The sequence below is a fragment of the Cornus florida genome, unplaced genomic scaffold, assembly GCF_030987335.1.
Source record: "Cornus florida cultivar Cherokee Brave unplaced genomic scaffold, ASM3098733v1 CherokeeBrave_3.0.0_Hap2_Chr11, whole genome shotgun sequence".
NCBI classification, from domain to species: Eukaryota; Viridiplantae; Streptophyta; class Magnoliopsida; order Cornales; family Cornaceae; genus Cornus; species Cornus florida.
In genome coordinates, this window is record NW_026775581.1 from 34,003,515 (window position 1) to 34,015,812 (window position 12,298).

Sequence of the window (12,298 nt, forward strand, 5' to 3'; positions counted from 1 at the left end):
GTGGGGAACCTATAAAGAAGATGCTTTACAAGTTGAAATTGGTTAAGCAGGCAGTTAAACAGTGGAACAAGGATAAATTTGGTTCTGTTTTTGAACAGGTGATTGGTTGTAGGAAGTCTCTTGCTCAAATTCAGTTTTTATTAAATAATGATCCTTTGAATGAAGCTTTTATCCAGCAAGAAGAAGAAGGTAGGAGGAAATTGGAGGCTGCTATTTCTAATGAGGCTTTAACTCTGGCTCAGAAATCTAGAATTCGATGGGTGAAAGATCAAGACAGATGCTCTAAATATTTTTTCCAGAAAATAAAACAGCACCGACAAGGGAATAATATCACAGAAATTCATGAAGAAGGGGAGGTTATTACTGATCCAACTTTGATTAAGACTAAGTTTGTTGATTACTTTAAGTCTGCTTATGCAAACTCTCAGCCTGCATCTCAAATTCCTCAAGCTAAATATATCAGGAAAAGACTTGTGACAGATGAAGTTGAAAGGTTAGAGGAGGTTGTGTTAAGGGAGGAAATCAGAAGCACAGTTTTTGCTATGGGTCCGGATAGAGCTCCTGGTCCAGATGGATTTTCCACTAGGTTCTTTCAACAGTTTTGGGGTATTGTTGGAGAGGAATTCACTGATGCAATTCTTCAATTCTTTGATCATCCAGAATTGGGAAGAGGCATCAATAGTACTCTTATTACCTTAATTAAGAAGAAAAAGGATGCTTTAAAGGTTGGAGATTTCAGACCTATCTCTTTGTGCAATACCTTTTATAAGGTCATTGCTAAAATTCTTTCTAATAGATTGGCAAAGGTCTTGGGGAGACTTGTGGGCAGAGAGCAGACAGCTTTTATAGAAGAAAGGAGAATCCAGGAAAATATAATTATGGCTCATGAATTGATGAGAGGTTTTGGGGCAAAACATGCTAAACCTATGTTGGTTTGGAAGATTGATTTAAAAAAGGCTCATGATACAGTTCAATGGGATTTTATACTTCAGTTGATGCAGCTGTATGGTTTTGGTAACAAATGGATTCAGTGGATTAAAGTTTGTTTATCCTCAGTTTGGTTTTCTATCATTGTGAATGGTTCACCTTATGGTTATTTTCAACCTGAGAGAGGGCTAAGACAAGGTTGTCCTTTATCTCCACTTCTTTTTACTCTTGTTACAGAGTATTTCTCAGGTATTATGGAAGCTGAGGTTCAAAGTGTTAGTTATTCCAACTGAAGCTGCAGTCAAATCTGGTATACCTATTACGCATCAGTTTTTTGCTGATGATTTGTTGATAGTTGTTAGAGCTAATATGGCCACAGTTCTCTCATTGAAAAAAACTCTGATTCAGTTTGAAAAAGCTTCAGGTTTAGCAGTAAGTAAGGAGAAATCCGAGGTCTTCATTACTAATTCAGTTAGGAGGAAAACTGGTATCATTAGATCTCTTGGCTGCAAGGTGGGTAAACTTCCTTTTACTTACCTTGGTCTTCCTATATCAGATAAAATGGTTAGAAGCAGGGATTGCAACAGGCTAGTAGAGAAGGTTATTTCTCTTACAACTAGATGGAATGGTCTTCATCTTTCCATGGCTGGTAGAGTGGAATTGAGCAGGGCTGTAATTCTTCCATTGGTACACTATTGGACTTCTGTTTTTTCCTTACCTGCTGTGATTATCAATATCATTGAAAGGAAAATGAGAAACTATATTTGGGGGCATGTTGAAGACAGGAAAAAGATGCATGGTTTGCGCTGGAATTAACTTGCTGTTCCTAAGGAGGAAGGGGGTTTGGGTCTGAGAAGATTGAGGGACATTGACAAGGCTGCCAAGTGTAGTCTGTCTTGGGATTTTTTGTTATCCAAAGATAGATTGTGGGTGGCTTGGTTTAAGGAAAATTACTTGAGACATTCTTCCTTTTGGAATGTAATTCCTAAGGAATCATCCTCTTCAATCTGGAAAAGCATTGTGGCTGTTAGAGACATTATAAAAGAAAATTGCAGATATAGAATTGGTAATGGACAACAGATTCAAGTGTTTTTGGATCCATGGTGTGAAGGTAAATTTTTAAGTGAACTATTTAACCGAAGGTTGCTGGGTTCTCTTAGCAGAAATAAACAGAGTTTATAAGTGATTTTATTGTTGATGGCCAATGGAATGAAGATTTGTTGCTTAATACTTCACAAGAATTGAGACATGTTTTTTATAATCATAGGATATTTGGGGGAGTTGATCAATTAAAATGGAAGTCCAATTTTTGTTTCAAAGCAGCTTGGGAGGTGTGTAGAAGTCAAAGACAGAATGTTTGCTGGTATAGTTTATGCTGGAGTGGGGGGGGGGGAGGGGGGGGGGGGGGGGGGGGGGGGGGGGGGTGTGGGGGGGGTTCTGTTTTGGTCTTGCAGGAGGGTATTTTGACTCATAAATTTCTGCAAAATAAAGGTTTCTCTATTGTATCCAGATGCTATTTATGTCTTAAGAGTGTGGAAACTCTGGATCATTTATTTTACAGCTGTGACTTTACTTGGAAGGTTTGGAATGGTATTTCTGCCATAGTTGGATGGAATTTACAAAGGGTCTTGGATTTGCAGAACTCGGTAATGGTGTTTAATCAACGTTTTTCAGGAAAGAGTAACAAAATGGCTAGAATTTTGTTTACTGCGGTGTTATATTTCATATGGAGAGAAAGAAATGAGAGAATGCATAATGATATATGTAGAGATGCAATGGAATTAGCCAAGTGTATTATTTGGGAGGTTCTTGATGTCATGGGGGTATGCCTTCAGGATATTTTGTAACTAATTCTGCTCTTAGCAGTGCTTTCTTTTCTACCTTTTCCTTTCTTAAGGTAGTTTATGATTTGTAAAGTGAGGGTATGCCTTCACTATATTTCCATGTACATTATTGTTTATAATTTTTTATAAAATTCCTTCATTCAGGAAAAAAAAAAGAAAAAGAATTGGGACAGCCAAAAATGGAAAGGTGGACACTTTTGGTGGGACAGAGGGAGTATGATGCATTTTGACAGGAATAAGGATGTGTTTGTGATGGTTAAAGATAAAACTACTGTTGCATTTTATCCATGAGAAACCAAAATGCTGCATCTTGATCGTTAGATGCTGGAGTAAGAAAAAAAAGGAGGATGCTGTGGGATGGTAAGATAAATAAATTCTGCATTTTGTATGTACAATTTTATTTGTTTCTACTGCACATAGTGCACACACTCGTGCCTGCCTGTCTACAAATCTGTGTATCTGTCTGTCTGTCTCTGTTTGTCCACGAGTATCTATCTATCTTTCTATATCTGTTTGGGCACGAGTGTGCATACATATTTGGGTATGCAGATAAATGGACTCCTGAATATGGAAAAGTTATACCGCGTGATGTTGGCAGGTAAGTCTGAAACCTTTATTTTATTATTATTATTATTATTTTGTGGTGATAGTTCTTTATTATGTTTAAAAACATAATCTACGGTTGTTAAATATAATTATGGGCAGTGCAGGAAAGTGACAGACTATAATGAAAATGTGAGACAGATTCTTTGGAAACTGTCTTGTGAAACAGAAACAAAGCCAGGGGATCAAAATAAATGAATAAACCGACAGGAAAAGCAAAGGTGAGTTATCTTTTTTTTTTTCCCTCCCTACTAGTCCTTAATGCAGTTTTTTAGTTAAAATGACAAGATTTTTAGGCCAGATGGCTTCAACTTTGTTATGATAAATAAAAATTTAAATGTGACCTATTTAATACTGTCAAATCCTTCCGTAGAGTCAAATGCAAGCAGTTCTTTTTCAGTTCTAAATAAAATTTTTGCATCTATGTTATCCATCGTTTCAAACTCTCAGTCAAATGCACAACAGACACTACAATTTTTGTTGTGCCTTTTCATTTCCTTTAATTTAACACTAAAATCTTATATCATAAACTGAAGTTCTAGTTTTTGGGGAACAAGATAAAAAGAGGGGAGAGATTTTGGAATATTATGGTCATTGCAGACGGAATTCACAAAATTCTAAATTTCCTCTCCTTTGATTTGTTCAATAGCCAAACAAAACATAACAAAGTAGTTTATAAACTTTACTTTTACTAACAACCACTAAGAAGAAGAAACAGTCTTTATCTACTAAAGAAGTATTTTAGTCATATTCTAAAAGATAAGTTCTTATACTGTTTTGTTTACCTGTCAACTATTGATCTCCCAGTTTTAGAAATGACATCTACTATTACTTGAGTCAAATTCAACAATTCAATGTTTCTTCCCTTTTCAAACTTTTTTAATTAATAAATTGGTTGTATTTATGGTTTGGTTCAAAAGTGGTCATTGATTTCCATATTGAGACAGAATCACTCTTACTAGAAAATTACTCTAATATTGAGACAATCTCATGTCCTCATCAGAGCTAAATCTTTGGTTCATTGTGAGTGAAACAGTGGATAATAGAAGAAAATGGAATTGGACAACCACCATTTGTGTAGAGACCCGGATTTATTTTTTATTTTCCTTGTGTGTTTTGACATGATTCTAGTCATGGGGGACTTGTTTTGAGTGTCCGGGTTCATTTCTTTTCCATGTCCAGTGCGCATTCAAGTTTGGGTGGTGTGTGGGCCCGGGGCGATTCTAGGACTCTGGAATTGTTGGGGGCACAATTGAGAGTCTCTAGGGACTTTGGTGAAAAGTGTGGATAGGGGAAGTGCCATTTGGTGATTCCCTAAAACTTACTTGGAGCAAATAGGAGGAAAGTGGGGTTAAGTACATAACTAGGGGAAAGTTGGATGAGTATATCTCATGATCTGAATCCGTAGGACACGGCTTATAATGGAAAAGGAAATAAACCGTACTCTTGCTCAAGTCCAAAGTGGGGAAATTAGATGGAAATGGTTAGCCGATGTGGCCAACATAAAGTCTATGCCGAACAGTTTCAAAATCTGCGCAGCGCGTACCCAAAAATTTGTAGAAAATTCATTTTAAATTGAAACGGGGAAAACCAAAATGATTTGGAAACTAGACTCATAATGCAAGGAGACCACGCAACTCTTGGAGGCTGAATGTTTTAGGATGAAAATAGTTCTTAGAAACAAATAAGCAGTCCGTAGAGGAGAGACAAGCCAGGGCAGCTTAAAAGAAAAATTTATAGAAAATCCATCCAACATCGGAATGTGGAAAACTAAATTTATTTTGAAAGCTGACTTATGGGAGTATAAAACCAGAGAAATTTATAATCGTTCGATGTTGGGAAGTAGGCCAAATAATTTTATAAAAATCTGCTCGTGAACAGCGACACAATGTTGGACAGCAGCAACTGTCGAATTTTTATAAAAATAAGTACTTGTCCAAAATTAATGAAATTTTACAAATAGATTATAGACTAACATGGGAACTTGGGATAAATTTTTGGGAGCAATTGGAGAACCACAACCCCTTGGAGAAAATTTTATTTTCAGGTAAGAACTAAGAAAGTTAAACAGAAAAATTGGAAATGATCATGGTCCAAAATCTGCCCAACCAACTTACAAACATAAATCATAGACAAACCAAAAGAGAAGCATAATATATGTACATCATGAGATTGGCCAACATGGCTTAATTTACATCCATTTACATGCCATGACTCCAAGTGTATACAAGTGCACAAAATGAGTCCAAGTACCAAAATATACATGTCCCAAATATATATATATTTATATACACACACACACACACACACACACACATATACACATAGTCAAACTACGCAAGTGCTTCCCAAAATGAATGAAGTCACACTACTACATACATAGGATAAAGTCAGCAAAATAGGTTCTCCACAAGCTAGCAATTGTAAAGGAGAAACTAAAGCCTCACAAGGCCTCATCAACTTTGGGGTTGTGGATTCTCCTCCACTTCTTTTCCATAACCTGAAAATATTAAGGGGTGAGCAACACTTGCCCAGTAGGAATGGCTAAAACATACTTCCTATAGTCATGTGAGCCATACAACCAAGAATGGGGGGTATAGGAGAAAGGGGTCATGCAATGAAAGGGGGGAAATTATGATTTGATCATATGAATGCCGTAAACGGTAAGAGAACTATATGAGTAGCAATATCAAGTGTAGAGGGCCAACACAAAACAAGATGGTTGAATGCTATATGCCGTGAATACACACACCAATCACCAAACTCACACCCAACTCAACCCACACCAAAACTTGTTAACACAACCCAGACCGAGGCGACTCCCCGTCGTCCATGAGGGAAATTGGCTAACTATCCCTGGCCTAGGGCAACTCTGTAGCGCCATTTGGAGCCTAGGTAACTCAATTATATACGGGGCAATCTCCCTGTACTCCCTCTAGGTTGGGTTAACATATGTCTGTTTTTCGCAACATTTTTCCACTAAACTTTGGAAAATCAACCAGAACTTTTGGAAAATCATTCTCCGCACCCACACCCACACCCACACTATGCATGTTTGATGAATGCACATAGCATTTTCATAGTTCAATCTCATCATGAGATTAATCATTTAACCACGATAATGAGACAAGCATGCTTTCCAACACTGAAAGAAGTGTTCTTCTTGCTCTTCTCTACGATTCCATGGTTCGAAATCACTGTTTGGAGCACTTTGATTCTGGTGGGATTTTGGGTTTAGCCATTTGGAGGTAGGGGTGTGTTAATCTTTTTACTCTAGGATTCTTAAGTTGTGATTAATCCTTTCCATTACGGGGTTCTTCTCTCTTCCCCCGAGGTAAAGCCCTTTCCAGTGGAGAGCGTGCATCTCTGTCTTTCAAGCCCGCCCTAAAGATAGGAGTTCCTATCTCTACTGCCTATCCATACATGTACTATTGTGTTCAATCATGATTTATTAGTGTCTTTGATGTGCTACATATGCTAAATTCTTGCTATTGTTGAAATTGGGTACTTTCTTCTTCATAAAATAGATATGTGTTGATGGTTGAGGTAGGAGACTATATGATATATGCTAGAAATATGTCAATTGATGAAATGAAAGGGATTCTTGCATATATGTGATGTCTATGTTGTGATACTCGTATGTGGATAGTGATATACATGCTTATATGAAATTGGTGGGTTTAGAATTCCAACATATGTGTGTATTGATACTATGACCTCCAAGTGTTTGATTAAATGCCCAAATGATGAAACTATGCTCTAGAAATGGTTTTAATGATGTTAAAAAGGGAATTGAAATGCATTGGATATATGGCGTGGTAGTATCATGGTAAGGGTGCATACTGTGAGTGTTGAATACCTTGCTTGAATGCTTGTGCTATGATTGGTTACCACATCACCTACTGGGCTACTTTGCTCACCCCAATATTTTGTAGGCAAGGAGCACACAACGGGCGACACTTAGTCCTCCTAGAGAAGTGAAGCATGATTTTGTGGCTTTTGTTATCTCTTGTTGAAGTTGAATCCATGTTTTTGTCACTGGGAGATTTATAGTGTTCTTGTACTTGCTTTCTTGTGTTGATATTGATGGTGAAGTCAGACCTTTTAGAACGCCCCATACATATACAGTCCCTCTGTGGAATGACCACATGAGATTTTGAATTCTGGACTTCCATCCAGAATACGAAGTGAGAGATTTCATAGACAAACAAGTTGCACCAAAGTCAGGACACTAGAATGTCAACTGCTGTACTTCCACCTCAAATTCCATGTCCACTCAGCAAGGCTTAAAGTTGGTTGAAATATATGATTATCATCCACTAATATCTAGCAGCATTTTTTATTGTCCTCCAACTGGGCATCCATTTAAATTGAATTGTAAATCTACTCATCATGGTTGCAAGTGCAACCTCATAAGGAAAAGAGTGTTTAGTCACCAACAAATCATTGCTCAATTGAACTGTTCATACAAAAAATCTCTTCCCACCTTCATTTACACCATTCCTCATTCATCATCAACAATCTCTCTCTCAAAAACAAACACACACACACAGAAAAAAAAAAAAAAAAAAAAAAAAAAAAAAAAAAAAAAAAAAAAAAAAAACTGGACAAACACAATTGTGGTAGTCTTCTTTTATTAATTTATTATGTAGCACCATGAACGTAAGAGATAGGCAGTGTAGAGGGCACTTTTCATTGTGCACTTCAGTTTCTCCAACATGGTCTTCAAGAGAACCATTTTCCTTTTTCTGCTGCTTAATATTTTTATTATCTCTGAACAGGCACTCTCCGCTTATCACCACCACAAAACCCCTTACCACTCTTTAGAGACTGATAAAATTGCACTTCTTGCATTCAAAAGGACCATAATATCTGACCCAAATTCCTCGCTTGCTAACTGGAATGAGACCAATTATGTGTGCAACTTAACGGGTGTCCGCTGCAACAAACAGTGGCATCGTGTGACACGACTCGCACTTGTTGGGTTGCTTTCACCCTTCATTTCAAATCTAACCCGGCTTCGATTTTTACACCTTTTTGACAATAACCTGTATGGCATCATTCCACCAGAATCCTCCTCCCTCCAACACCTCGTATGGATCAAGCTTGATGGGAACAAATTGCATGGTCCAATACCAGATTTCTTCTCCTTCCTTTCCAATCGTACTTTTGTAAGTATGAGGGGCAACAACTTAACAGGTATGGTTCCAGCTTCCTTCTTCTCCAACTGCACTTCATTGGGAAATGTAGACCTCTACTACAACTTTCTCAAAGGGAATATTCCACCAGAAATTGGAAACTGCCGTATTCTGTGGAACCTTAATTTGTATGATAATCAATTCACCGGAGATTTCCCATTCTCTATGTCCAACCTTTCAAACGTGTATAATTTGGACGGGGAGTATAACAATTTTATTGGTGAATTGCCTTCGGAGATAGTAGGAAAGTGGACTTTTCTTGTCATTCTTCATTTATCAAACAATGAATTTGTCAGTCATGACCTTGACCCATTCTTTGCCGCCCTCACAAACTGCACTATACTAGAGGAGCTTGAATTGGCTGGCATGGACCTTGGAGGAAGGTTGCCTAGTTCCATTGGCCAACTTGTTAAACTTGAATATCTATACCTACAAGAAAACAGGATCTTTGGGTCCATTCCTTCAGATTTAGCAAATCTTTCCAATCTTGTGTTGCTGAATTAGACATCCAATCTCTTGAATGGAATTTCAGCAGAAATCAGTGGGTTGCCATTCTTGGAACAGCTTTTCTTGTCACACAACAAATTCACTGGGACAATTCCAGTAGCAGTAGGACAGTTGCCTCAACTAGCTCTGCTTGACTTGTCAAATAACACTCTCTCTGGTGAGATCCCTGAATTTCTAGGAAATTTGACCAAAATAAATTTTCTGTTCCTTTACAACAACCTCCTTTCAGGAGCAATACCTGGAAGTTTAGGACAGTGCAGGGATCTGGCCACATTGGACTTGTCCTATAACGGATTGACAGGGGGCATCCCTCTAGGAATATTAGGTATACATGAGATTCGAATATTCCTGAATCTTTCCCATAATCATCTTGAAGGGTTATTGCCAATTGAGCTAAGCAAGCTGGAAAATGTCCAAGAGATAGATCTTTCATCGAATTACTTCACTGGAAGTATCTTCCCTCAGATAGCAAATTGCCTTTCCTCGAGGGTGTTGAATTTTTCGCAGAATTCTCTTCAAGGGCTGCTTCCAGATTCTTTAGGTGATCTTAAGAGCCTTGAAGCCTTTGATGTTTCAGGAAACCATTTGTCTGGAAAAATCCCAACAAGCTTGAACAAAATTCAAACTCTCACATTTCTGAATCTTTCATATAACAATTTCACTGGAAGAATTCCCTCCGATGGTATATTTGATTCTGTTACAAATCTGTCATTCGTAGGCAACGAAAATCTTTGTGGGTTTCCTGGTCTTCAAAATTGCCATCAAAAGCTGCGGAATTACTTTCGTTCGCATGTGTTCTTGATTGTATTCTGTATAGTCATATCTGTATTAGTGTTCTTGTCAACAATATGTTGTGTGATTGTATACCGGCACTTACAAAGAAAGATTTCCTCTGGGGAGGCTGAAACAGTAAGCAAATCACCACCAGAACTGATCCACAAATTCCCAAGAATAACATATAAGGAACTCTCAGAAGCCACTGGAGGATTTGATCAGCACCAACTTCTTGGGTCGGGAAGCTATGGGCATGTCTACAAGGGAGTTCTTCCAGATGGAAAGCCTATAGCAGTTAAGGTGTTACATCTGCAAACTGGCAATTCTACCAAGAGTTTCAACAGAGAATGCCAAGTCTTAAAGAGAATTCGTCACAGGAACCTGATAAGGATTATAACACTTTGTAGTCTACCTGATTTTAAGGCCCTTGTTCTTCCTTATATGGCAAATGGAAGCTTGGATAGCCGTCTCCACCCACACTCAGGTACAGGTCTGGCTTTGGCTTCGGGGTCTTCAGACTTGAGCCTGATTCAGAGAGTCAACATTTGCAGTGACATATCTGAAGGGATGGCTTATCTACATCACCACTCTCCAGCTAGAGTCGTACATTGTGATCTAAAGCCAAGCAATGTTCTTCTCAATGATGACTTGACAGCTTTGGTCTCTGATTTTGGGATCTCTAGGTTGGTTGCTGGAGTGGAAAATGCTGGGGTTGTTGAGAACATGGGGAACTCTACTGCAAACATGTTATGTGGATCCATTGGATACATAGCACCAGGTACATATTTCTGCTTTTCTTCAGCATCTGAAATTCAAAAGGAATGGAACAAAAAAAATATTAAAGCTCAATTCCTACTACATTGTTTTAAGCACAAGATAAAAGAGAGTTCTTACAACTTCTGTACTTTTTCTAAACAAATGGAAAATTAGATCATACATTCAGGAAAAAAGAAAAAGAAAATTAGATCATAGATTTTTTGGAATTTGGGAAGTCATTTTCCAGCATAAAGGCAGATTTTATATTAAGTCTGCATTATTTAATATAATATCGATAAGAACCTTGAAATCATTAACACCAATATTCCACATTCCTAGACATTCAGTACCAAATTTATTGTACAATGTTTTCTTGATTTTAGTTTTCTTCGGTACAAAGCTGAAGTCAATTTGCTTTTCATTCAATTTTTTTCTTCCCTTTTTCCTTGTGCAGAGTACGGGTTTGGATCAATCACATCTACAAAGGGAGACGTTTACAGCTTTGGCATTCTAGTTCTTGAGATGGCGACTAGAAGGAGACCAACAGATGACATGTTTGGTGGTGGGCTAAGCCTACACAAATGGGTTAAGAGTCAGCACCATGGTGGAAGGATGGAAAAAGTGGTAGACTCTTCATTGGTAAGAGCTTTGAGAGATGAGTCCCCTGAAGTGAAAAAAATGTGGGAAGTTGCGATTGGAGAATTGATCGAGTTGGGTATTCTCTGCACACAGGAATCCGCCCCTACCAGGCCTACAATGCTTGATGCTGCTGATGACTTGGATCGTCTCAAGAGATACCTTAATGGAGACACCACTGTAACATTTACCTCCTCTCTAGGAATATCATCTTCTACTCTAGGTGATGACTAGAGCTTAACCAAATTTTTGTACATAAATTAAGTTTCCCCTGAATTTGTAATTTACTGTTCCATTGATCTATCAGAATGTTCGTAATTTACTGTTCCAATCATCAAATTCATCAGAATAACTATCTCAGATAATATAATTAAATATGATTCTTGTATCCATTGGTTGAAGGGTTCCATTGCTTGGTGCCTGATTTTCAGGGTCAGGTTAGTTCATGCATCAGTTCTCATGCTCAATGAGGGACCCCAACTGAGAACCTAAGGTAAGGTCCAAACTTGATGCAAAGGCTCATTATAGCCATCTGATCTGTCATTAATGAGATTCTGAATCTCGCATCCATGGATGGTGGATTTTTTGTGATACACGATAAACTAACGAGTCCGAGAAATGATGTAACAAAAATAATGGAATAAAGAGAGACCATATAATTATAATCTAATATTTCTGCTATCCTAAATAAATGCATTCCACATTAATAACAAACATTTCTGAAGTTGGCTATGTTAGGTTTTTTTGAATAAAATATAAAAGTTTTTAAAACTTTTTTTTGAAGAGGTGTGACCTCTTATGACTAGTTGTGTCTATTGGTTAAGGGTGTGAAAATAGCTTATAAATATATGGTTATTATAATAGATTATATACAGTTTTTACTTCCATTATTTATATTTCTTTCTGTTCAAACCTCTATTTCATTCCACCAAAATATTATATGTATATATATATATATATCTGAGTTTATGGGCAACATGACACAAAGACTTGGTGATTCGTCTCTTTGTGAACGTGCTTATGGAGGACACTGGAGTTGTATCTTAGAGCCTT

The 12,298-nt window shown here is 37.6% G+C and overlaps 1 pseudogene; it reads left to right on the forward strand.

The window, feature by feature from the left end:
* The first annotated feature begins 7,629 nt into the window (after window positions 1-7,629).
* On the forward strand, window positions 7,630-11,602 carry LOC132285652 (putative leucine-rich repeat receptor-like serine/threonine-protein kinase At2g24130; annotated as a pseudogene).
* The last annotated feature ends 696 nt before the right edge of the window (window positions 11,603-12,298 follow it).